Here is a 27,748-nt window from a genome sequence, read left to right as displayed (position 1 = left end):
TCTTCTTTCTTTCTTTTTTTTTGCCTGTCCCGTTTGGCTCTTTTGCCATCAGAATTGTTGTCTAAAGGCAAACAAAGATGCCCAACGGATTTACTTTACCAAATTGACCATCCCAGCCTTGCCGTAATGGTCCATTTGATTCACCTTTTATTGTTTATTTTATTTTCACTTGCTGAATACGGGACAGACTTGACTGGGGGAAAGAAGGGGAGAAAGAAAGAGGGAAAGAGAAACAGCTGAGAAGGGGGACGGGGGAGAAGGGCAAAAAACAAAAACCAACAGAATAAGCAGAGAAAAAAATGCATATATCAATCACCTGGATCACCTGTTGAGAAAGAAAAAAGAAAACAAGCAGAAGAGAACAAGAGTAATAGAATAAACAACATCACAATGATATATGGGAATATGACAGTAAATACTAAATATTAAACATTATTGTGCAGCACATAAGATCAACAGAACACAGTGTGCTTTGAGGTAGGAGCCAAAAAGGGTGTAGTTTGTGGGTGTGATCACCCGTGTGTACACCTGTGAGCATGGATGCGCTTGTTTTTTAAAAGGTTCCTTCATGTAATGATCTGCTAGGGAGTGTGGGGGGGCCACAGCCCCGTCCTCCAGGGCATGAAGCAGGTATGGAGGAGATCAAAACTCCAGACATCCAGAGGCCCCCAGAACACAAGAGACCAAGGAAGACGAACAGAGGGGCAGCCGCGCCACTGTCCCAGAAAGAGCTGAGGAGAGTCCCAGATGAGGGCTCACTCAGCAGCCGCGGAGCAGAAGCCAGGGGGAGTTGCAGTGACGCGCCCGTGAGCTTCGCCGGCAGCCAGCCGTGCCTGAGTGACCGAGCCCCAGGCCGAGAGGCCGGGGGCACCCCACCTCCGAGGTGGCCCGAGCGAGCCCCAGGGTCCAGGCCCCGATAAGCGGCCGCCAACGAGTGAGCCGGTGTGTACCTGGACGCCCATCCCCGGACACAAAGAACCACCAACGCACCGACACCTGAGGGAGTCCGCCACTGGCAGGGGAAGTGGTGGTAGGGGGAGATAGGCCTCCAAACCTTGGAGGGCCTGAGATGTCCCCAGAGAGGTGGCGCCTGACACCCAACCTGACATATAGACACAGACATACAGGCACACACAGATACAAACATCCATTCCCACCCTCATGCTCTCATATGCACTTACTCCACACTCAACCAACGTGGAGACAGACATAAAGAGACGCTGTACACACGATCACACTCCCCAAGCGTACTCTACGAACCGGGTCTAGGTACCCTTGCCCCTGGAGGGGGGGACTGCACCCAGACCCAGGTGGTGTTACCCTTTTCCCTGCAGTGGGGAGAGGCAGACCGCCCCGACTCCGCAGCAGCAGGGAGGCCCCACATTCCAGACCCCAATCGGACGGCCAACTCCTCCTCCTCCTCCTGGCCCCCCCGCTCCAGCAGGCCGCAGAGAATGGGGGTGAGAGAAGACTCCAAACCTCCCTCCACCCGCTCATTGTAGTGTTGATGCATGTGTGTTCTAAGGTGCATTTAAAACCCAGGAGGGCATGGAGCTACCTGCCAGATTTTGTTCTTCTTCACGGTTTAAGCAGTTTTACATGTCAGTAACACGTTTTTACAAATACTGAATACCCAACCCCCCCCCCGATTGAGAAACAAACAAAATCATTCACTAATATGTGTTGTATTTAATCTCACAGATAGAATAATTGTGATAAATCCTTTAATCTTTAATTACTTTAACTGTGGTTTTTAATTTTCTGTAACAGTTTTTAAATAATTTCACACCTTAAAAAATAATCTTTATTTCATTCTAAAGATAACCTTTTATTTCTTTTATTTAAAGACCATTAAAGAAATTCATTCAAAGGTAGATGCAGATATTCCTTTAAATCACTTAATCAAGCAATTACGATTCACATATTCATATCTACCCTTCATATAATTCCTTATATCAAGATAAAATTGAGTAGCTTCCCCCCCCTGATGTATTTCACCTTAAATTCATTAGGTGGCAGAAATGTCCAAAATCTGCTTCTGTTTGCTGATCTGCAAAACTTCAAACCGAGTTTTACTGAGTTTTTTTAATCACAGATTTCATATCCGGAAACAAAACAACAACAACAACAACAACAACAACAACAACGACTCAGTTTTACAGATAATAATAATGAAGCAAACATTCATACAGGAACAAATTAACTTGGATTAAAGCACCATCTAAAATGACAGGTCAAAGAACTTTGAGAAGTGTAAACAAACAAATTATAAAACACAAGACCGACAATATAAAAACTTAAAGCTGCAGCATTTGTTTTCAAAATGTTAAAAGCTGCAAAGAGTTCATGCTCAAAATGTTGAATATGAAATAAATGAATCATTAAAAAATTAACAATTAAATGAAATGTAAGAAAAAAATAGTAAAAGAAACAACTTTTAAACTGTTTAAAGAGTTTTTAATCATTGCTAATATCCTTATTTTTACTTACATTTATAAAATGCGTATAGCATTTCAAAATTTGTTTATGTTTGTTATTTTGCCTCCAAAAGTTCCATAAAGTCACCAAATTTATTCACATGGCTGGCCGTGTTCATTTACTAAATCTTGCTCCTCTGCAGCTTTAAGAAATTTCACACAGATTTGAAAGCTGTTTCTCAAATTGGACAAGCTTTGGATATTAAATATTAAAAACACAGATAAAACTGCAGACTGTGTTGGGGCTGCATGTCTGCACTGCAGATGACCCTTAGGCCCCCTCAACAAAGTCAAAGTCAGCCCCCCTCAGCTGAATTCTACAAGTCAAATTCATTATTCATTGATTAGCTGACTAACTGCAGCTTTGATGAGTACACAAACTATTGATTAGAAATAAAATATATTTTTTAACATGTAATATTTATGTATAATTATTGTTGTTAATATTCTGGAATAGTTTCAGCTTCTCGTAAATGTTATATTTGACATGAAATACAGAAATCTTACTCATGTTATCATTGATATTTAAAGCCCTAAATCTACTTACAGATACATTCAATTATAAAGTATAAGATGACAGACGTGATTGGGAGAGGATAATTTAATATGTTATAGTAGGATCAATAAAGAATTTATCTATGAATCTATATGAATTAGGGTTACAGTCACTCCAATACTAACCTGTGGCTTCCGCCCTGAAAACAGATGTTGCATTATAGGGATCCTTTATGATAGTTCTGTTAATATGGTTTCTTATTGTGTAATCGTCTGAGGGGCTTAAAATAAAAATCAGTTCTGTGTTTTTTTGTTTCTCTTTCAACCTTTGATAAACTGAGAGCTCCTTCAATTCTTCATCACAATCTTAACTAATCCACAGAGTTAATGTCTTTGACACAAAGACCCAAGGAACCAAAAAACCTTAAGAGAACCTGAAAACTGGTAAAAGTCGTCTTAATAATATGCTGCTGCAGGATGGTAAATCACAATAAAGTCGGTACTGAAACATAAAGCTCACTTCTTTGGAATAAAACAAAAAACAGAGCAACAAAGACACATAATTAAGAATTTTGTTGTGACATTTCATCCTGTTACTTCAATACTTCAATCACATTAGCTTGTACAAGAACAGCAAACCTACTCTTCTTCCTTTGGGGTCTCATGGTCTTGTCTGCAGGGAGAAATTACCAGTATCCAGACCTTCCAGTTCCTGAACACAAGAACACATTTCAGTCTACACCATTATCCTCATTAACAGTTACAGATTAGCTGTAGAGTACACATATTTACTCCGAAGACCTGTGAGCACAGGCAGTAACAAACAAACTACAGCAAACACACAGATTACTGCTTGGGTTTCATTGTGACTTACACTGTTGACATCCTGGTTTGTCTTTACTTTGGTGCTGAAGAACTACAGAAAAATGTGAAATACGTTTCGTCAAAAACAGTCTGCTGTTTACTGGAGTGTTACTGTGACCAACAACATCTCTCTGTCAATGCAAGTTTCAAGTCAAGTCAGCTCATAGGATTAAAAATAAAACCACACTGAACAAGTCAAAGCTAAAAGTCCCGATTCAGAGACAACTCAACGCTAAAAACAAGCAAAACCTGAATCAACCATTAAAAATATTGGGGTGGCACACCAACAGAATTTACAGCTTTAATATGCTGTCAGATACAGGTTGCTAGAAAAATATGGCAAAAGAGAGAAAAATAACATAAATAACAAGTTCATGCTTCGACTCATTGTAGGGAGTCTTCCTCTTTATTGTGCTCAAGTTTATTAGATTTATTACCAACGTAGTCTTGTCAGACTAATGGGGGACAACAAATTATGGGGGCTGCCCCCCCGGCCCCCATTGGTGCTGCATTACATTTATGATAAGAGGAAGTTAAATAAATATGTGGTAAAATGTTGCGTAGGTTTGGAAGTGATCAATAACACCCAGTCTGACTGTCTTTCCTCCTTTAAATACCAGAATTCACTCAGAATCCTTTCAGCACTAAAGGAGAAACAGGACCCACCTCCTCTCTGATGAACATACTGGTGATGATGAGACAATAAAGGCTGAGGAAGCTGCTCACGATGTAACACGGCGTGGAGTTGTGTAAGATTACAGGCTCTGTGGAGGTCAGAGTCAATGGTTAAACAAAGCGCAAGCATGAGCAAAATCTGAAGAAATGTTAAAAGGAGACTGGTGTAGATGTTTCTTTTTCCTGCTGTATTTACTGCTGAAATACATTAATTGGGTCTGGGGCATGACTGACCTTGTGACCATCTCAAATTGCAGGGAAAAGAAACAATAAACACAACAAAAATGCAAAATTCCAGGTCCAAGTGTCGTACAAAAAATAAAGACTGAAGTGTTTCGAAACACTTTTTTAAATCTTTTTTTTTTTTGTTTACCTGAAAAAATACTCGAGCTAGGTCCTTCAAACTTGTTAAGATTATGCTAAAGAGCCTCTGAAGCCAGTAATGACAAAAAACAAAGCAAAACATGGAAGTAGGAGATAAATATCTGTGTGTGGTTTGTGCTTTGCTTTGCTCTGCAGGAGCTGATTGACGTGATAGACTGCATGAGCAACACCTGGGCCCAGTGAGCTATGAAAGCTCCGCCCCTGCAGCCTTAAAGTACGCATTTCAAGGCCGATTACGTCACAGCGGCGCGCCGAAGGCTGTCCCAATTCAAAGGCTGCTCAATGCGGCCCTGAAATGCGTCCTTCATTTCCCTGAATTTTAAGGACGTGGCAGTGTAGACTTCGTGGCCCAACATATCCCAGAATGCGATGGGTGTGGATAAATTTGCAGAAAAAAACGGCGGATGAGGGGCGGCCGAAGAGTAAACTTTAAGTACTGAATATTATGTCACTTATTTATGTGCAAATGTTTAATAACGAAGAGCATTAAACATTACTGTTGGCCACATGTCGGCAAAGTTATGTGACATTAGTGACGTTTGTACTAACTTGCTTTTAAAGCCTTTACTTTAAAATATACTCCGTTCAATAGCTGAGCTCAATCTTACAGAGAATGATCAAAGCTCATGTAGAAAGAAAGAAAGAAATGAACAGAAGATTTTCTCCTTCATTTCTGTCAAACAAAGCTATGACACGTTTCCAGTGGTTAGTATCATGGTTGCTAGGCAACCTGGGCAGCGCAACAGAGGCTTTTTTTTTTTTTTTACTTTATTGACAAACAACAGTATCAGCGCAACGGAGGCTAGACCGTCCCATTACACAAGCCGCTGTTGTGTTGCTTTGAAAGTTTATTTTTGGGAGGTTAAGAAAATGTGGTTTATTTGTTTAATAAATAATTTTGACCAGTAAACTCTCCTCATAACTCAGACGCCCTCTACAGGAAAGGGCAGAGCAGGCTGTACCTGCTGCGGAGACTCAGGTCGTTTGGAGTGGAGGGCCCACTCCTGAAGACCTTCTATGACTCTGTTGTGTCTTCTGCTATCTTTTATGGCGTGGTCTGCTGGGGCGGCAGCATCTCTGCTGGGGACAGGAAGAGACTGAACAGGGTGATCCGAAGGGCCAGCTCTGTTCTAGGATGCCCTCTGGACCCAGTGGAGGTGGTGAGTGACAGGAGAACGGCGGCTAAGCTGTCATCCCTGATGGACAACATCTCCCACCCCATGCAGCAGACTGTGACAGCACTGAGCAGCTCCTTCAGTGGGAGACTGCGGCACCCACGGTGTGGGACGGAGAGATTTCGCAGGTCTTTCCTCCCCACTGCTGTCAGACTCCATAATAAAGACTTTAACTGATCAAGCACACACATCCATACATATGCAATAATACTAAGTGCAATAATCCTTTCTGTCATCGTTGTATTTTTACTCAGTTGTATATAGTATTTGTATTTGTATTCTATTTTTATCTTATTGTATATTTATTTTATTTTATTCTACTGTATATAGTATTTTATTTTATTCTATTCTGTACAGTTGTGTACTGTATTTATTCTTATTGTGTTCTAATTTTTGCCTCATAACTTTTGCACTGTCCACTTCCTGCTGTGACAAAACAAATTTCCCACGTGTGGGACTAATAAAGGTTATCTTATCTTATCTTATCTTGTTTAAACATGCGCCATGGTTTGGTCTTTCTTTGCTTGTGACTCCTTGATGTTGGTAAATACAATAATTGAAAAATACCACGTTACATATAATATACATATGATAATGTACAACACATTATGGAGTATGTTTCTGCTGTGAGCATATATATAATATTATATATTAGGGAAATTTTCCTAGACATATTTTTGACCTGGGGGTAGAATTGATTGTGAAATGGAAAGGGAAAATGCTTATGAACAAAAACATGATGCATTTAAAGTAGCTCTTTTTCATTTTTATTTAAGAAGAGAATTTTCTCCACTGTGCGGTGACCAAACCTGTTCCTTTCGTGGAGATCATTTCTCCTGCCTTAAGGAAAATCCCTTCACATGGCACAGAGGAGGCTGGAGTGCAGAGACACTGGTAGAGATGCAGTTATACAGTCTAACTGAGCCCCACAAAATATCAGCTAAAGAGAATAAATAGATTAAATTGCTGCACATTTGGCAGACTAACATTTTCAGATTAACTAAACAATAAAATATATATTTTTATAACATTACATGTAAAGAGTCAAGTGGATGTTTTTCTAAAGTTATTTAATGATATTTATACTATGAAAGCAGATTTTTTTGACATTTTAAGTTTTTTTCCCATTATAAGATAAAATAAACACGCACAAAACAAAAGCAAACGGCCAGAACACAAAGCTGGAAAACCCACCCAACTGACCAAACTCAACTCAAAATACTCCCACACAACAGAACCTCCTCTATTCCTCACTGGCTCCAAATCTCTCAGTGGAATGATCAGTGGTTCGCTATCTGTCACCATCAAAACGCTCCACAAATCCCGCGAATGATTCGCTTCCTTATAAACCAGTGAATCAGATACCGAAGCAGTTACGTTCTAAATGAAGCTTCGGACGTCACCGATCACGTGACTCTGGCCAAACGAATCAAGCTTTGGCACAGTGCTTCTGAAGCAGTGTGTTGATTTTTTTGACACACACACCGGAGCTTCAGCTTCAAGCGGGCCATCACTAGTATTTGCTGTTATATTCACATAGATCATCGCGATTATGTTGTTTATTCTATTGCTCTCTTTTTCTTTGCTTGTTTTCTCTTTTTTCTTTCTCAACAAGTGATCCAGGTGATTGATATATGTATGTTTTGTCTGTTTGTTTTGTTGCTTTTTGGTTTTTGCCCCTTGTCACCGTCCCTCTTCCCCGCTTTTTTTTTTTTTTTTTGCCTGTCCCGTTTGGCTCTTTTGCCATCAGAATTGTTGTCTAAAGGCAAACAAAGATGCCCAACGGATTTACTTTACCAAATTGAACACCCCGCTCCTTTTCTTTACCTCTTTCTTTCTCCCGTTTCTTTTCCCCAGTCAAGTCTGTCCCATGTTCAGCAACTGAAAATAAAATAAACAATAAAAGCAAAGGTGAATCAAATAGACCAATACGGCAAGGCTGGGATGGTCCATTTGGTAAAGTAAATCCGTTGGGCAACTTTCTTTGCCTTTAGACAATAATTCTGACGGCAAAAGAACCAAACGGGACAGGCGGAAAAAAAACCCCCAAAACATTATCATAATTCATTCAAGCAGGTCATGTATAATTGTGATGAAGCTTATTTCCAATATATAGTAATTGTAATATTACCAGTATTCATATAATTTGGTAGAATTGGTCTGAAAAATGTAATTCAAACAGAAAAGCAGCAATGGTGCCTTTAATGGTGTAACCAGTGCTTCATACATGTGTCCTCTTACTTGTAGGAGTAACTGCAACGGTTCCCATCTCTTTGGTACTCTCCATGATTTTTATCCAATTTCTTCCTCTTTCATATGTCCACTCCATCCCTTTGCATTCATAATTTCCTTCATCGGACATCGTCATTCTTGAAATCACCAGTTCAAACACTCCGTTCCTGCCAGGGACCAATCGGATGCCTCCTTCTGCATAACGCTGGGCAAACCTGGACCCCGTGACCACATCCCCCTCAGGACCAAACGTCAAAATCTCCTCTGACGTCGTCCCCTTCTTCACCGACCAGGTGACAGACAGGTAGGTGGGGTGGATGAGCTCCCGGGTGACGTTGCAGGAGAGAGTTAGGTCACTTCCCTCAACGATGACAGGGGGCGGGGTCTTAGGGGACACCTTGAGCGTGTTAGGAATGACTGACGGGAAAACAAAACAAAAAAAATTTTCACACACAAACAATCTTATAAAAAGAAAAAAAAACTAGTAGTAAAAATGTTGACTTTATAAAGTAGCACGTGCCAAGCTAGCCTCTACAGCAGGGTTGGGCAATCAATTTTCCCAAGGGGCCTTGTGAAGGACCCTCTGAAGTCTAACATCCACAACTTTAGGATATCATTTTTTAATTTTGTGTTTCAAAAAAACCTTCCTGGAGGCGTTCCAGGCGATGGCGGAGGCATCCTGGTGGCTGGCTGAGGAATAGGTTTTCTGGCTGCTCCCGACGCCTGACGCACGCCAGATTGGCCCGGGTTCAGTAAATGGTAAATGGCCTGCATTTGTATAGCGCTTTTCTAGTCCCTAAGGACCCCAAAGCGCTTCACACTACATTCAGTCATTCACCCATTCACACACTGGCAAGCTACATTAGATTAATAGTAGATTAATAGGGCAGTGTGTCCGGGTGCATTGACGGCCGATAGGGACATGCGGGGTCTGCCCTGCGCTAAGCGGTGATACGGGGTCATCCGACATCGGCTCTGGGAAGGAGAAGGAGAAAGCCCTGGAATTCACTCCACAGAAGATTTTCTACTGGAGCTGTCTTGTGTTGACACCCTACACTCAGCCTTCAACCAGGTGAGAAGAATTGATGGTCAGATGGTGCACCCTGAAGCAGCGCTGACATTTCTGCATTTTGTATTGATTAGACACTCGCACAGAGGAGGAACACATCCAGTTGTCGGTGCCTTGAAGTCGCCGGGAAATGATTTTCCAGGTGGTTCATTACAACCCAGTGGCCAATCACATTGGGTATGACAAAACTCTAGATTGAATAATGGCTCAATTTTATTGGCCGGGCAGATGTGCACCAATAGCGCTTGCCCTGCCTAGAGTGTCAGCTGGTTAACCAGCCAGTCATACAAAAAGGGCCTTTGTGCCCTTTACCATTAATGGATGTCCCATTTGAGCACATGGGCCTGGACCTTATCGGGCCATTTCACTGGAGTGCACATGGATATTGCTTTGTATTAGTTCTGGTGGATTATGGTGAGGGGAAACCCCCTTTGTGAGCATTAAGTCAGTTTCTATAGGGACAGCTCAAACGCTTGACAATGCTTTGATACTGTGTATAAACTGGAAGCTATCTCCTCAGTTTTAACTTGATTTTACAAGGTTTGAGTGTTACAAGGTAAAGTACATCATTGCACAGCAGAGCTTTGTACTATGGCTCAAAGAAACCCGTCAGTTCTTCAAATAATATTGGTATATGACACTTTACAGTAACATTTTTTGTTTTTTATTATTATGTGCAAATAGAAATAATTTATGGCTTCCAAAGAAAGCTAGTATGCTTAGATATGTACTGTATGAGTGCCTGGATTTAAAGGTTTTTATTTTTTTGATCAGACATTTGTTAAATTTAACATTTGTTCAGGATTTAAACCTCTGTATTAATAGGTCAGAATGGTTAAATATACACACACTTTCATACCAGTGAGTTGGACCTGAGCCATATAATTTCCACTGATGACGTAGTCGGTGCTCGGTGTTTGACACTCGTAGAAGCCAGCATCCGTCAACTTCACCTCAGCAATCTTCAGCTCCACCTCATTGTCTTGGAAACGCACCACCGATATGTCGCCAGACGCCACGCGCTTGCTGTAAGACTGGTCGGAGTAGCGAGAGTCGAAAGAGGAGATTATCTTTGTCTTCTGCCCTTTCGCATCCTTTAACATATTCCATTCAAAATCCTGCAGGAAAAGAGAGGAACAAAGACGATGTGAATGTTATATTACGGCAAACTTTTAACAACATTCAGACTTGAAGAAGAGGAGCATATGTTTTCTAAAAAAACCCAAAACAATAATAATAATAAAAATAATAAAAATTTATGTGAGGGACCAAAGTCTCACACATGACATTCTTGACTTCTATAACTGAAAATAAGCTCACAACAAATCCACTATTAGTTCATTTTTGAGGCACGTTCGACAATGTAGACGATGTTCAACAGTTTGAGGAAGAAACTAAAATAATAATAATTCACTAACTATATTTGTGACAGTAGAAACCACTGCACAGGGTGGCCATTTGCATCATTTCAAAGTGTAACCCATCTGTCAGACAGAACTTCAAGACTGATCTGTGTGTGTGTGTGTGTGCGCGTGTGTGTGTGTGTGTTGGGAAAATGACCTGCTCCCTAGGCCCTGTGTATTCTTTGACATCACATCTGATGGAGACTGGCTGGCCCTCCACCCGGATTAATGGACCAGGAGGCACCGTCACCACACGGGCCGAGCACCCACCTTGAAGGACAGAGAAAACATTTTAAAAGATTAAAAGTCTATAACAGAAAAAATTATGTGTGGAGGCTGAGTTGGACTCTGAAACCTCTAAGATGAAAGAAAATCCTTCTATATATGAAGCAAAAATAGAATTTACATGAAGAATACGCTGTATTTATATACATTTGCCCCTCAGTACAACAGACCATTGAGGTCATATTGAAGTTTGCTGGGCCTGTAGCAGCTTGAATAAGGTAATAGCATGTTTGACAATGACACTTCAATGTTTTAATCATGGACAGTCAGGTGAAAGCCACACTGGCTGACTTGCAACAAATCCTGGCTGAAGAACAGGAAGCCAAGCTTGGTCAGTGTGTGACCACACCTGGCATCCAGACCAGCATGAGGAGGAGCAGCCAGGCTGTTGTGGCTGTGTGTGGTTCTTCCACATGTTTCCACAACAAAAGAGACACCAAACAAGGCTCAATAGCAGAAATAGCTGTTTTGGCACTGGCACTTTCCTTAGAAATGTGACATCACCGAAGGTGAAATAAACAGGCCTTTGTCTCATGTGCCACCTTGCTGAGGTAACACTTGAAACAGGTGAGGTGCTGGGTGAAATGCGTCCTCCAGGCTTTACTGTGGCAGTGAGACCTGTAGAGCTCCTCTAAGAAGAGGAGAGCACTGTGCTGATGACTTTCTGGGGTCATCCTGTGCAGGCAAATCTCCTCATCAGCCCGGGTTTTTAGTTTGGCAGATCCCCAGATGCATTTGTCGGTGGCGACGGTGTTCATGGAGTGCTTGATGTAGGAGACCTCAGATGGAGTGTACTCATCCAGGTTTCCCCAGAATAAAAAATACTCTTACATCTACAGACTTTATGTAACAGGTTTCAGAAATTGCAAACTTGCTTTAATACAGATTTTACTTGCTGTCAAATCTTGTTATTGTTGTTGTTGTTTTTTTTCAAAATTATTTGTTGTTTGTGGTTGTATTTTGCTGTTTCTTATATTTTCATTTATTAGAATCTATTTTAATCGGATGTTTTAGTGACGTCTTTTTCTCTTTGTGTGTGACCTTGGGTTTTAGAAAGGTGCCCTCAAATAAAACGTATTATTATTATTAATGTTAGAAATTATTAAGCTTCAGCAGTCAGCAGAGGTCTACAAACGAGGAAGCATTTTTACAGAGCAAGAAGAAATCTTCTATTTTTAAACGTAAAACAGAAATCTGGCCACAACGTCAAGAAAAAGCACGATGTGCATGTATGAGTCAGCCTGCTGAGTGTTTTCTGTTTCATAAGTGACAAAACTTCATAAAAGCCACATTATGTTTCCCTTCACCGTCTGTCAGCAGTAGTCTACAGTTTAAGCTGTCTTTATCTTCACATTAGGGATGGATAGTTGACATGTTGGTCTCATGAAAGCTAATATGCAACTAATGCAAGTTACTATCATGTGACCAACCACCAACATCTTTCCGATTTAATTCAAAGTATTTTAAAACAAAATTTGAAAGTGAAGAAAATTCACACATTTGTAATACCAGGTCAAAGAACTCAGATGCAGCTCCAACAGTCCACTCAGGGTTTCTGAACTTCACCTACAACAGATGTTTTAAGTGTCCACTTGTTTGTAATTGATGGATTTGCAACAACGAACAAACACAAATCCCAAAATTGCAGCACCTTTTTTTTTTTAAAGAAATAAAACCACTAAAACATTTTGGAGGTGCACTCAAAAATATCAAAACAGAAACCGTTAAAAAGGGAAAAAATGCAGACGCTTTATGGCTCGTTACAGGATAGGAAAATGAAAGTCTGGTGGTCACAGTAAAAGGGGAAGTACATTAAAGAGGCTTCCTCCTCTCCCAGAGTACTAATGTGATGTGTAATGGGACAGTTCCTGTAGGGCATATATTCAGGTATGCCAGTGAACAGGTGCTGGTTTGTCCTTGTGGAGAAAACCAGGGAAACCAGGGAACTGGCCGAGCCTGATCATAATAATACAGCTCATCTTTATGGCCGGGCCATCACTTCTCAGCAGGTTAATGGGACCATGTCAACTCATGTTGGCTAACTGGTCTTAGTGGGAGTACAGTTCGCTCGGACTAATGAGAGGCTGAACTGGACAGAGACTGAGAGACATTTATTTTCAATCTCTTTGATTGACTTTTCAATTCGGCTTAATCCAACATACCAACCAAAACCTCTGTTTCACTCAAAAAGTTACAAATCAATTGGATGTTAAATGCACTATTTTTTGTTTAAATAATTATTTTTTTTTAAAAAAGATAGTCCACCCACAGACAAAAATGAAATATTAAATTGGCAGACTTCAAAATGGGGATTAATATTTGGCTTCGTGTCAAACGACCGCCTGCCCAACACTGTTGCAGTTATTTACCAAAAATGCCTGCGAGTACTTAAACTGTTTAGCACTTGTTTAGCTACAATGGCAAAATGAACTGATAAAGATGTATAAGACAGAGCAGGTAAATAATGCACAGTGATAACGATAGTTGCAAAAGTTTTTTTTTTATAAAACACACTTTTTCTTTTCTTCCTTTTTTTAAATAAAAGGGCACCAGCAGAGTTAATTAGCCACCAAGCAAAGAAGTGTCTCTTACTGAGCATGAAAATCCCAAAAGTGAGTGCAGTGACATAGTTTTCCATTTTCCTTCCACTTTTTTCCTTGTCCCTCGATTTCCACGTGTTTTCTCTGGAGGTAAGACCGGTCCTCTCTCGCCACTGACACTTACCACTGTATGTGAGTGCAGGAAATGCGTGACAGCATGACAGAGGAGAGAGAGTCTGTGAGTGTGAGAGAGACAGAGACTGAGCCTAAGATTGTGGTCAACCACCACACAGTTGCTTGGGGCCCAGACTAGTGCCAGCAGGTCTCTGACAGCAGAGACCTGGCCTCCCTGAAAGGACCCCACTCGTGCCTCTTACAGTTCAAGTGGCATTCATAGTTCTGTTTAAGTGAATGGCAGCTAGGAACAAGAATGAAAATTGAAAAGCAGAAAGAATGAAGAAAAAAGAGGAAGAGGAGAAAAACCTAAATGCTGCCAGTTTATTTTTAACTTTAGGTGGCAGACATTTCAGTGAGGAACCTTCCACCAGTTTAACACGAGCTAGTTTAACATTAATTAACTCAGAGCGGCCAGCTCTGTGTCCAGCTCTGGTGGCTGTAACATGAGCGAGTGGCGTGCACAGCTTCCTTGGTGGTGTCAGAATACTTATAAAATAACTGACCAATTCTCCCAGTCAATTGTTGCACAGGGTAGGTTTTTGGGGTGTGTATAGGAAGGGGTGAGGGGGTAATATGGTGAAATCCTGTCCTGGTACAATACCACCATACACCCACAGCTCGCCATGCGTGCCTGATACACAGGGGCGGATCTAGAAGGGTGGCATGGGGTGGCAAGTGCCACCCTAAAATGATCTCTTGCCACCCCAAGTGCCACCATAGTTTTGCATATGACAGTGTTGTTTGTTAAAATAACATAGCATTAGCACTTTGAGCGTACTTACAGTTAACAGTGAATATAAATGCTAAAACTGAATATATCGCATAGTGTTCCACCCCCCTCCTCCATTAACAAATGGTTCAGCCCATATCACAGACAGTGTTCTTTTCTAGTTTTCAGTAGCAAGATGCTTATGATTGTGCCAGAGCACATTTTGAACAACACCATGGGAATTTCAGATTTCACACAGGTGGTTGGTCGTTGCACTGTGGAAATGGAATGAAGGTGAGTGTTATTAACCCTCTGGGGTCCACGGACTCGCTGCACCTCCAAATCACATGACTGATTTAAGCTGACATAGCAACAAGCTGCAGCCACGCTGAGCCTTTCAGCCCTTGTTGAAAGATTGGACTTCAACACAGATCTTTGTTCATGACAGTGCAGATTTCTGACATTTTGTGTAATTTAAGCATGTAACAATTTGATTTTTTTTCTAACAAAAAACAGTATGAAACTTAAGTTAGACTTGTGTTTGGAAATGAGCCCCCGCCCAGTGTTGTGTAGCTTTCTGGATTTTATACTTATTGGGCTACATATTTATTTATTATACAGGCTATACAGTACATAAAATCACATGTTTTATGTAACTGAAATGTTTAATTATGTGGGCTACAGAAAATAATTAAGTTATAGATGATATTTATATGAAAAACGTGTATACTTATTGCATTTGAATGTGTGTTTGTGAAAAAGAAGGGGGGATTCCCATGATGCATTCAGTATTTCCTTTTCAGCCACCTTTCTCACCCAACATGTGTTAATAGACCTCTCTGCACTGAATCACACTTTTTATTCACCTCTGTCTCTCTTCCACAGCATGTCTTTTGTCCTGTCTTCCTTCTCTCACCCCAACCGGTCGCAGCAGATGGCCCCGCCCCTCCCTGAACCTGGTTCTGCCGGAGGTTTCTTCCTGTTAAAAGGGAGTTTTTCCTTCCCACTGTCGCCAAAGTGCTTGCTCATAGGGGGTCATATGATTGTTGGGTTTTTCTCAACAATTGAATCTTTCAAAATCTTTCAAAAATGTTTGATAATTTGCATCTCTGTTTGGGACAACGTACTACTTTGAACAGTTCTCTTCAAAACTGACTCTTGTAAAGAGCCGCTTCTGCTCAAGACTAACTGACCCAAACTTGGAAAAGCAGCTTCGAGCAGGATCATCATCATCACAGCCAGCTGACATCAGACACCTCGCCAAAAAGAAACTGTTCCCGCCATCTCATTAGGTGAGTCTGACTAGTGTCACAATCAGCAGGGCTGACTGTGTGTAGAGTGAAGGGTGGACCCAAATGCAGACGGAAACAAAATGTGAAACATGACTTGAATAACAGAAAACGAGCCATTTATTGAGGCTGGCAAAATAACTGTAAACAAAAGGCAAAATGCAAGGCTAACAATAAACTAAATTGGGTGAGCTAAATTAACTTAAAAACCTACAACAGGAACATGGACTTAACATGAGGAGACTTGACATGAGGAAACTTGACGCAACTTCTTGGCTTGCAAACAAAGCAGACGATCTGACAATGACACACTGAAAACACAGGACTTAAATACACAGGAGGTGATTAGGGGAAGTGGGAACACATGGAGGAACAGCTGACTGACATGAACCTAATGACAGGACAGGGGAAGTGAAACTAAATACAATGAACAAAGAGCACACGACTCCTTCAAAATAAAACAGGAAAACACTGAAACTAGACATGACAACACAAGCTTAACAGACCTAACACGTGACGAACGATACAAGAACTCAAACATAGAAACCAAGGAAACAATAAATAATAACTGCCTTTCCTTAACTAAAGCTAAATAGGAATGACACAAACTAATCACATATCTAAAATGAGACAAATACAAAATGAACTCAGAGCGCTGGGTCAGAGACCCAGCCTGTGACAACTAGCAGAAATGTAGCAGTCATGAGGCTTAGTAACACAGTAGTTACAGACTTTTCTTTTTTTTGTACAGGTAACCCGGGATTGCCGATAAAACTGGGGGCAGGGGTTTGTTGGGTCTGTGTTTCCACATGCCCCGCTAGTTTAGAGACTTATTCCTTATGAAGAACGCAAGACATAACAGAACATCTTCAACCGGTTATTTAACTCGCTAACGAGGGAGAGGCTTTGGTCAAGAATCAGCTCTTGAAGCCTAAATCCCTCAAAAAGCAGCTGTCCTCGTAGCCTTTTTATTGACATGACAGTTACAGTACACATCACAGCACAAGCACCTCCCTCCGTAAAACCCCCCAATGGTTCTAAGACAAGGCACTATGTATGTGTATGTGTAAGCACCTGTATGCATGAGCAAGAACGTGTGTGTGTGTTTGAGTGAGTGTGTGAGAATGTGTGTCTCTCTGTGTGCGTGACTTCCAACTGTTTCTAACAACATCCTTAGTCATAAAATGGTAATCTCCCCCACACCAGTTCATGGTGTTGGTTCACCATGAACAACACAGTGAAGCCACAAAAGGGCCGGAAGCTTACCACACAAGAATCAGATCTTCCAGATAAAATGTATATGCAATAAAACCTCCCCCAGCACAGAGTGGCTGGAGAGGTGGTCAGAGACAAAGGAATGGCTTGATCCTATAGATTGAACTAAGACCTTACAAATTTAAGAAACACAATGACAACATTCAACAATTAGACTTAACAGGTTGCTGCCCACTAGCTCCAAATGACACAATATTATGGACCACAGGCTGGAGGTCCAGTAGTGTCTGGCAATCATACCTCAGCAGAGACTTTGTTTCATGGATGACACAAGTTAGAAATAATATAAACAGGAACAAACTTGGCAATGACAGACGAGCAGCCTCACACACCGGCACCATCTTGTCTCACTCTTTTCTCTAATTGGGAAAAAGTGACATGAACCTGTCGTGTCAAACTGCTCCACCTAGCAAATTGTTAACCAGGACATAAAGAGCGTAAGCACGTGTTGTCTTATTAATATCACTAGATGTGTCGATGTGCAGAATATTGGCAGGTTGAATGTATTCATGAGGATGTCGAGTGAATGGATAGTGTGTTAACCAGAGTTCTTTAGAGCACGGACAGCCTGCAGAGTGCAGCCGCACTGAACTCTTACGCCTGTGTTTGTGTGTTTGTAGCGCTAAGGAGCAACTAAAGTAAGTCATTTCAAACTTATGCACAACTCAACGTGCCTTTGTGTCCAAGTGAAATGTTGGTGGCATTTCTGAGGTGATTCATGTAGTGGGCAACATGGCTAAAACAGAGAAGTGTTAACATTGATGGAGATACAGGGGAGCACGCGGCTCGGGGGCATGACCACAGCTTGTACAATAGACCAATCTCAAAGCTTGTGGAGTTTCTATGGACACCGACTCAGAGGTGTTGAAGCCAAAATTCCAGGTGGAATTGTCACAGCATGCCAATCATTAACCAAACAAATTACAGAATTCATGGAAAATTTTGCTAATGATAAAGTGCATTATTTAAGGAAAATGTTCAACTGTGGACCCAACAATAGGTAGCACTGATGAGGCTGCTGGGGTGCAGGGTGAAATTAGCAGGGTGTGTCAAAGAGTGAACAGAACATTGCTAAGTCAGCTGACAGTTCCATAAAATGTGTTTCCTACAGCAGCAAACAGGCTTCAAGAAGTGACAGTAAGGAGAGGTTTCAAGATCTGTGGGCCAGTCGGCCTCTTGTGTAAAGGACACAGTGGTGCTGAAGTCATAGAGGCTGTGGTCAGTACAGTCAGCCCAGATTTCAGTATTCGTGACATGCCTGAGATAAAATGTGACCTCACTCCCCCTTAGTTAAAGGAAATAATGAAAACGCATCAAAAATCTCCTGACTTAACTCTTTGTGCTTGCATTGAGATGGCTCTCAGGAAGGGATCAGTGCAGCACTGTACCAGTGACAGTGAGGAAAGCTGCTCATCACTGGTTATGGGTCAAAATCTGCTCCAAAATCTAGTTACCACCCCCATTCCTTAAAAGTAGGCAAGGCAAAGTGGAACAAATTTCAAGGAAGAGAAAATATCTTGTGACCCTCCAGGTAACTGCACACAGATAGACTGAGACATATGTGAAGCATACAGTGGGTCTGTGTAATGTTTATTGGGTAGAAACTAGAGCTGGGCGATAGAACGATAACTTTTAAAATAACTTTTTCTCGATAGAAAAATTAAACTATTGCGATAGGCCTCACCGCTCTTGTCCTCTTAAAAAAAAAAGAACAGCCAATCCAAATTAAGTAGTGCAGAGCCGAACCAATCACAGCCGCAGCGTCACGTCACGTGACTTGTTACTTACAGCACAAGTGCCAAGCCATGTGTTTGTTTGGGAAGCAGCCAGCCGCCGTGCCGCCTGGGTTATGGAGGAAATGAGTGCGCCGACTAGAGAAAAATCAACCGAGAGCGTGACCGAAGATTACCGAAGAGAAAACAGATGATGGTTCCAATGCCGGAGAGATTGTCGAACGGAAGAGCCATAGAAGTTCCGTAGTGTGAAGGTATTTCGGCTATTTCAAGTCTGACAAAAAACAAAGTAGCGCGCACTGTAAATTGTGCCGAAAGCAAGTCTGGAAATACAATAAACCGGTGCATGCTCAGTCTCTGACTGGAAGCGCTAATTCGTCATTCGGCTTTTGTCAGACTAAAGTAACTGTTAAAACTGTTTGAAAAGCTCAGCTATACAACAAGGACAGATTGAGAATTTCCTTTTAGTTCTCAGTTTATTTGATATTGACAAAAGTTAGTCAGTTTTGTCTGTTCTTCTGTAAAACAAACTAAGATTTATTTTTAGAATTAATATTTTGTTTCTAAGTGGAATTGACAATTTAGTCTGTTTCGTTTGTTCTATTTTGAAACTTAAACGCTTTAGCGGCTGCCTTTTCTGTAGTTTGCAATATTTTCCTTTATTTATCTGAAAAAGTCTCATGTTCCTTAAGTACATCTACCCTGTTGAACTTATTATGGGAAATAAATATTTAAATAAAAACAAGCTGCTGATTATTTCACATTTTACTTGTGAGCAACGGCACATTTAAATCTTACAAATAGTTATTTGGCTTATATCGTGATATATATCGTTATCGCCTGAAATGAAAAAAATCTTATATCGCCCAGCTCTAGTAGAAACAGGCTCTAAACCAGGGCTGTTTTATACAATTATATTTGACCCTCGAGATAATTTCATATATCAATTATTAATGGTTCGTGGTATGTGGGAGCCAAATCCTCAGCCCTGCTGAGAATCTGCGCAGTGTTGGAGTTTATTTCGATGGGCACACCATGCAGCCAATCACATGCAAAGACAGATAGGGACTATATCATGCAGAGGGACGGGGGAGCTGGATTTAAAAGCTAGTGTGTTGGGAAAAAGTGACGAAGCAAGCGAAAACGTAAAGTGAGCAGCATCTGACTTCATTTCAATGATAGATGGCAAAGCTGAGTGCAGAACTAATCAAAGGAGCTGGATAAAGTGTTACCCGTTTGTATTTTCTGCCATTTTCCATTTTCAGACCTCATGTGTTCTCCCTAGTCGTAGTTAATGCATAAAAATAATGCTTTTAAGAAAACACTGAATAAAATATTGCTTTGTTGAAAAAGAAAATGTACATTTGAAATTGACATAAAATTGACATAAAATGCTCAATACAAATACACCGCCAGTAAGGATCTCAGTCACAAAGAGAAAACCTCAACACATAATATACGCAAATCCCAGCTGTCATAATGTGCACCAAATTAATCCTGTTTTTTCTCAGTCCTTACAGCGCTTTCTGTCACCTAGAGCCAGTTAATGTCTCCAGACCAGCCCTAAAGAAGTGCTCCCTGATCTTTGAAAATGAATCCACTGTGAGTGTGTGAACAAATGTCATTGTTTTAAGCCCCACAGATACAATCATAGTCTAACTGTACAATGCAATGTAGTCCAAATAATCCAGCACATATACAGCAGAAAAGAGACAGAGGGGTCCGTGAGCAGGGACCTTTCAAAATGCTACATTTTAGTTTTTATCTTTCGCCAGAATCACACTCTTACTTTTCTGTGTTCATGTATTTTAAGTGAAATTAAAGCTAATTATAGCTTAATGGCAAGAAAGCGAAAGTGGAAACTGCTAAAAAAAAAAAAAAGAGAATTATCCTTTTAAGTGAATCTAAATATTTCCCTTCCTCTGTCTAAAAAAAGCATCATCTCCTCTCTCTGTTTATACCAACTCTATTGTCTGACTGGCTTTTGGAGACTCAGATTTGAAGTTTGCCAAACAGAAAAATCGATATTGTTCACTGAATGTTTTCTAACAGTAAATATTTTTCAAACATTTGTTCCCAGTTTCTGTCTTTCCATGTGTTGTCCCTTAATCTGAACTGGAACCCAATGAAGCAGAGTGTAATCACCTCCTACGAGCCATCCTGTCACAGTGAGTGGAAGCTACAGTATCATATACTGGCTCATTGTGATTTACAATGTGAGCTATTCATGGTGGCCTAAAACAAACTGTGTGCATGCTCTTGTTGTTAAAGGGGAATCACCCTGCGAAGCCACAAGTCAGCGTCACCTCCGTTTCCTGCTTGTCTGAAGTGAACAGTCATAAAAAGATCAATTCATACAGAAGTGAATTGTAGTGGAAGCAGCAGTAGGGCTGCTCGATTATGGCAAAAATGATAATCATGATTATTTTCACTGAAATTGAGATCACGATTATTTGACGATATTTATTTAACCCTTTAAGACCTACCATAGAACCAAGTCCACCAGAGCTTATATTATTATTTTTTTTTACATGCTGTAGTGCCATTTGTGGGAGCATTTCAAGTTGCTATACATCAATACAACTGTTATAGCCCATATTTTAATAATATGTATGCATTAAGTCCATAGTAACTACATTAATTGCAAAAAAGTGCAATAAACTACAAAAAAAATTGAAAATCGCTTTTGTTTTGTTTACATATATTTCTACTTGGAGAAATTTAAGAGGTTTATCCCTCAAAACTTTAAATACAATAAAGTTGCAAAAAAATAGTTTCCCACCACAGGAAATTTATTTTGAGTGTCTTCATAGTTTTATTTTGGAGATACAGCAATTTTTATATACTGCAGGAAAAACAAAAAACAATCCTATGATGCAAATTTGCAAAGAAAACAGCATGTGCATCATTTCACTGTGGGAAGTGTTACGAACAGCTGATAGTAACGGCAAAGCGTGTTTCTGGAATATTATGTTTTTGTTCCTGCAAGTGCTTTTTATGCAATTTTTGCAAAGCTATATGTGGAACGAAACCGTGACCTAGGACAAGCTGATGGCATAAGATGTAAGTACAACTCCTCCGGTTTCATATGCAAAACAAATTATTGCGCTAGCTTACACGGTTCAGGTTCTACAGGGATTTAAAAATAGTTACGCAAAACGGAGCGTGCTGCTCTGACCGGCTTTAAAGGGTTAACAATGACTTTAAAAAAATAATATAAAATAGTGTGCAACACCACTGAAGTTTTTTTTTTTAAACTCTCTTTTCAACCAACGGCAGTCACTCTCCAAATAACTTCTGCTTAGCTTTCCGAGCTTCCCTCGGGTCCTCTTAATCAGCGGTCTCCAACCTTTTTTGCGCCACGGACGGTTTATGCCCGACAATATTTTCGCAGGATCAGTCATGGACGCACAAGTTTTTTTTGCAGTCCGTTTTGTGGCACCACAAGGGAGCCTGTAGTGACTGGAGCCCCACTGGATCATCACCAGTAAGGGAAAAAAAAATCGTTGCAAATTTTCCAACACACACTGGATGTGATCTGGGAATGTAGTTTCTTGCAACATGTACTCATATATTTATGCAATACTTATGTAAGAATGCTGTTTGTTTACTTTAGCTCAGCATTCAGTACAGTTATTCCCTCCAAGCTGATCACCAAACTTGTGGCTCTTAGACTCAGCAACTCCATCTGTATCTGGATCATGGACTTTCTGACCAACAGACCCCAGCATGTTAGGTCAGGCCATAACTGCTCTACCACCATCACACTCAACACTGGCACTTCACAGGGCTGTGTGCTGAGCCCGTTCCTCTATGACTGCAGACCTGAGTATGGATCCAACTCCATCATCAAGTCTGCAGATGACACCACGGTGACTGTCTCATCAGTGACAACGATGAGACTGGCTACAGGGAAGAGGTAAAGCGCCTCGCTGTGTGGTCTGACAATAACCTGCTCCTGAGTACCAGCAAAACCAAAGAGCTCATTGTGGACTTCAGGAGGGAGAAAACAGACACCCATGTCCCCATCTACATAAATGGAACAGCTCTTGAACAGGCCTCCAGCTTCAAGCTCTTGGGGACCCACATCTCTGAGAATCTGTCCTGGTCAACTAACACCTCCAGCCTGGTCAAGAAGGCCCATCAGCGCCTTTTTTTCTACTACAGGAGCCTTCAGACTAAAATCAGCAGGTTTAGGAACAGCTTCTTCCCCACAGCTGTCACCCTACACTGTTCACTATTGTAGTCTGTTCAGAGAGCTACGCTTCCACTGCTGCAGATATATTCATAGCACTCTGTAGATCTGTTTATCTCACACCGATACATCTGTATGTAGTACATCTGTATATTTGCTCTTATTGCACTTACTGATAAGATGCAAACTGTATTTTGTTACCCTGTATTTAGACATGTGTAATGACAGTAAAGTTGAATTCTAAATGCTATCCTAAACATTTAAACAAAAGCAGCTACACAGCTACAGGAGAAGTTTTTAGAAGTGATTTTTAGAAGGCCAGTAAAGAGAGCATGGAGACAGATGGAGGATGCCAAATCCACTGAATCTACACGCTTCCTGTTTCCACCTCATCCTTCCAGTGCTCTACTATACTCCCTGCTCTCCCTACCACAACTGTCTTAGAACTTGCCTGGGCCAGGTCTGAGTCCAGCTTTGCAACTCCAGCCAGGTCACATGACACAGGGGTTTGCTCTGATGTCAGCAGGCAGGTCAGTGGAGCCCTCTGGTGATGGATTTATGTCAGTGAAACAGGAGGAGGCCTGAAAACAGACACAAGGCTTAACTAGCAGGACAAAGTAGCATGTAGTACTTGAAGGAGTCATCACAGCCAATCAGTTCTCAGGAAAATGGAACATCACATACATTTTCTCTTCTTTGATTTTCATCAATGTATTTCCTTTGAAATTTAAAAAATTATTATTTTTTTCATTTTGAAATATTTCCTTCTGTCAATATCTCTGCCTGATTAGAAGCTCATAGGCAGTTCCTGTCACTCTACAATAAAATAATGTAAAGGCTGCCCTCTCTGCCATCCCACTAGCTGACCTAACTGACACAAGTAAACTGTGTTAAGGTACCCTACATGGACTAAGGTTCTTGGCCACATACATATAGATTTGTGTGGTTGTAGAAATCATGCCATGAAGCTCCCAGCGCACATTTTTGATGCTTCTGTCTGTGGCAGAGGTGGTTTGGAGCTCGGCAGAGCCTTGGTGGCTTTTACTGACTATACACCCCTACCCATTTATTATGAACAAACAGCACAACTATTTGTGTTTTTTTTTTTTCTATGTTACACTTGCATGATTTAGATTTATACTTATGTGGCAGCTATTCACTGGCCTGACAAAGCTATTTTAAATGATATCATGTCATGAATAACACAAGTTATTTTCCATGAAATCAAAAAGTGGTGAAATTCTCAAAAAATGAATGAGACGTGCATGTAATTTGACATATTTTGTTGTTTTGTGTGTGTGTTTGTCTGTATGAAATTTTGACGTGTATCTGAAAAACACAATTTTGAAAACACTGGAAAGACCTCAAGACATTTTTTCTTTTGCTTACTATGTAAACAAAAATTCCCACCAATGCTTTTCAGTGTGAAATTTAGTGTGTAGAGAAAATACCTGTGCCAAGTTGTCTCCATCTAGTGGTGAATAACGCATTACCACTACATCAGGTGAGTTTTTCTCTGTGCACAGTGACACAAAACTCATTCAGCAACGCAAACTATTTAAAAAATGATGTAGGCAGATCAAGGCAATGTTACAGATTCAGTAAGAACAGAAGTTTATCGCAATCCTTCAAATATGCAGGGCGTCACACTAACGCAGTTGCTTATGTCCAGCATCGCTCTGTTATTATCAATTTGATTCAAAACGTGTCCAGTTTAATGTCTTAAACTTGCATTAAAGTTTCAATGAACTAAAGTGGTCCCTCTGAGTCAGCACCCAGAAAGCTCGTCTCTTTTAAAAATGTGGCCATAAATACGAGCGCTGCTGGGATCTTAAAACACTGGGGCTAAATCCAGACCTGAAATCTTTGGAAGTTTCACTCAGTAACAGCACCTTTTTAATATTATTGACTATATTTTATAGTCACATTTATATAAAATGTCAAACATTATACGTTAGCTAAAGGTTGAAGTCACAGAGCTATACTGAACAACAATGCAATTTGAGTTTTTCTTGTTTGTACTATATATTTGATTTACTGTAAGCAGCGGGAGTAAAACCTAAAGAAAAAAACAGTAAAAACATGAATGAATCTCTGCTCTTACAGCTTGTGCTTTTATTGTGCCGTGATGTCTCCTTTGAAACTGTCCTCTTGCACGTCTTTTGGATGCTCACCTCTTCTTCACCTTTCCTGTTCCTTTCACCAAACTGCTGCACTCTTGTTCTCTGCTCTCGCCTCCTGTTCTGGTTATAATTAGAATGCAATCAGCATGTGCCAAACAAACTTGCTCCAAATCGATCATGTTTGATATGATGATGAAGTTTTTAACATCTTATTTATCAACTTATTTGATGCACTGTATCAATCAGTTATTAAACAAATATCAGACTGTAGAAAAGCCAATAATAATGCACGGAGCAAGTTCATGCCATAAGAGCTAAATGGCCATAAAAGAAAATCCTGAATGCCTAATACAGGACAGGCCAACATTGAATGCAGCCACAGATCGACATCAGTCAGCTTTCTGTACTTTCCACCTGATCACATCTGTCCTCAAAGTCATGTCATTTCCTCTGTGGTTCATTTATGTTTACTTTTACATTTGCAGTGACAATAACTTTAGTGACATAGTGCACACATTATTTCCTATGGACTGCTGGGTTATCTTGTTTTATTTAAGTTAGTATTTTTAAAGGTGCAGTCAGTCATTTTTTAGGTTATTTGATAGAAAAAAAAGGATCTTGTACTCATAAATAAACATAGAATAGTGGATAAATATGACACACTGTTAAATGTGTCATTGCTCACTGCTTAATTTCCTCATTGTTTAAGCATTACTCATCCTTAGTATGTCATTTATAAATACAGATATACGTTCTTAGAAAGAACCACTTCTGAGCCTGATCTCCTTACTCCAAGGAGCTTTTCTGAGTTATCATTGTGCCAGAGGAGGAGGGCATCCACTACTTCTTTCATTTCACCTGAGTTCACCTGTGGGAAAGCACAGCGCCGGATACCCTGAATATTTCTTTGAATTCAGGAGGACTTGGGAACTAATCTTGAGTGATTACTGAATTATCTGAATAAAGCCAATGAACCAGAGAAATTCTAAACTCCTAAACATCCCAGAGATGTCTGAATTTATGTCTGCACCTTCACACTCCAGATATGATGGATCATACCTGTTTTACCTCCGGTGTTGTGCCAAAAAGTGATCGTCTGACGAAAAACTGATTTCCAATGTCTGTATCCAACACAAAAACTGCAGTCGTGGTGCTTTCGATTGTACTCAGAACTCGGAAATTCTGCCTTCTGAATAGGAAGATGTAGGTAACACCAGACTGCAGATGAGCTGCATACAGGGCTGGACTGAGACAGAAAATTGGCCCGGACATTTTGACTAGAGACCGGCCCACCATTATAGGAAAAATCATAAAGCCTTTGAATGAAAATAAACACTGTTGTGACAGTGATGTTCACTGTTTTGATGGTATATATGCATCAATCTATCAATCGTTTGTTGTAAGATTCAGATAATTACAGTATTTTTTAAAAGCTAGACATTTTAAATGAGAATAAGAAAGAAAAGTATTTCCTTGTGCCCACCTTTCCCTGTTAAAGCCCTACCTGGCCCCCTGGCAAAACTTTGCTAGATCCGCACCTGCACAGTTACCAGCTGTCAGCTACCTAAAAAAGGATGCTGGTGTTTTTTGTCTCTCAGAAACAGTTCATAACTTCCCTTCAACTCATCCATGTCACCTAAAAGGTAAACCTGTTTCTCCATCACAGCTCTGATGATCCAGTAAGGACATCTCCTGGTTTCATCTTCATGTTTCCCTCTCACCAGATATACCAACCGATATCATGACCAGCAGCTTTTTTACAGCTGTGGCTCCAGCAAACATCAGCTGATAGTAGAAAGTAATATTAAATAAATTCTAACAACAGCTGATCAAGCTTAAACGTACTGCTGTTGTTTAGCGCGACATCCGCTGGTTTCCTGTTTCGGCGCAAAGTGAGCGATAAACAAACAAGAGAGCCGATCAGCTGATCATTGATCAGTTTTCATGACTGAAGTAGAAACGGGAGAGGGAGGGGGAGAGAATGAGAGAAGAAGAGGCAGCTGTGCAGCAAAGACACAGAATAACTCCAGCTTTGTGCCTTTTTCATTGTAGCTGAATTACGGGACAAACTGTTCCCTTTCACCTAAATAAGAAACGCATAATATTTTCTCTGAATACCAGACGGGACGGTTGGCAACTCTAATAACTTATGAACAAAATAAAGTTCAACATCATTAACTTCATAGCTCCACCCAGCTGTATAGAAACTCCATCATGCTAGCTAGTACGCAGTACGGAAAAAGTCAGAAAAACGAAAATAAACTCCAACTAAACTTGGTTTATATCTGACCCAGAGAGACTGCAGGTCATAACTTCTTACCTGAAGTTCAGTTCACACTTGGACCGGCGGCCGCCTCGGGTCTCTTTTCCTTCTGCGTCCCCTTTCCTTCATCCACCTGCTGGCTTCCACCACTTGCTAATGTTACTGAATCTGTGGAAGCTCCGCGATAGCCACCACGCGAAGTAACGAGTAACGACCCTATCTAAATCCCAGTAACGACTAACGCGTTCCTGATTTTGTCATAACAACTAGTTACCATGCTCGTTACCACAATAATAACGTAGTTACTGTAATGCGTTACCTAATAACGCATTAGTCCCAACACTGCTTAGGATGTAACTACAGCCCAGCCCATGCAGCAGTGTAT

The 27,748-nt window shown here is 40.7% G+C and overlaps 2 long non-coding RNA genes across 2 annotated transcripts; both read right to left on the bottom strand.

Annotated features, from left to right (window-relative positions):
- Nucleotides 1-2,481: 2,481 nt before the first annotated feature.
- On the bottom strand, nt 2,482-5,073 carry LOC113016022 (uncharacterized). Its single transcript, XR_003271186.1, has 4 exons — nt 4,885-5,073; nt 4,503-4,600; nt 3,847-3,888; nt 2,482-3,684 (listed from the first exon to the last, which is right to left on the bottom strand). It is a non-coding gene; the product is annotated as an uncharacterized LOC113016022 (long non-coding RNA).
- Nucleotides 5,074-23,438: 18,365 nt separating this feature from the next.
- On the bottom strand, nt 23,439-25,196 carry LOC113016026 (uncharacterized). The gene is made up of 3 exons (XR_003271191.1): nt 25,152-25,196; nt 24,429-24,493; nt 23,439-23,558 (listed from the first exon to the last, which is right to left on the bottom strand). It is a non-coding gene; the product is annotated as an uncharacterized LOC113016026 (long non-coding RNA).
- Between the last annotated feature and the right edge of the window lie 2,552 nt (nt 25,197-27,748).

Source organism: Astatotilapia calliptera, chromosome 23, assembly GCF_900246225.1.
Source record: "Astatotilapia calliptera chromosome 23, fAstCal1.2, whole genome shotgun sequence".
Classification (NCBI taxonomy): Eukaryota; Metazoa; Chordata; class Actinopteri; order Cichliformes; family Cichlidae; genus Astatotilapia; species Astatotilapia calliptera.
Note: the sequence above shows the minus strand (reverse complement) of the source record. Positions and strands in the feature narration are given on the sequence as shown.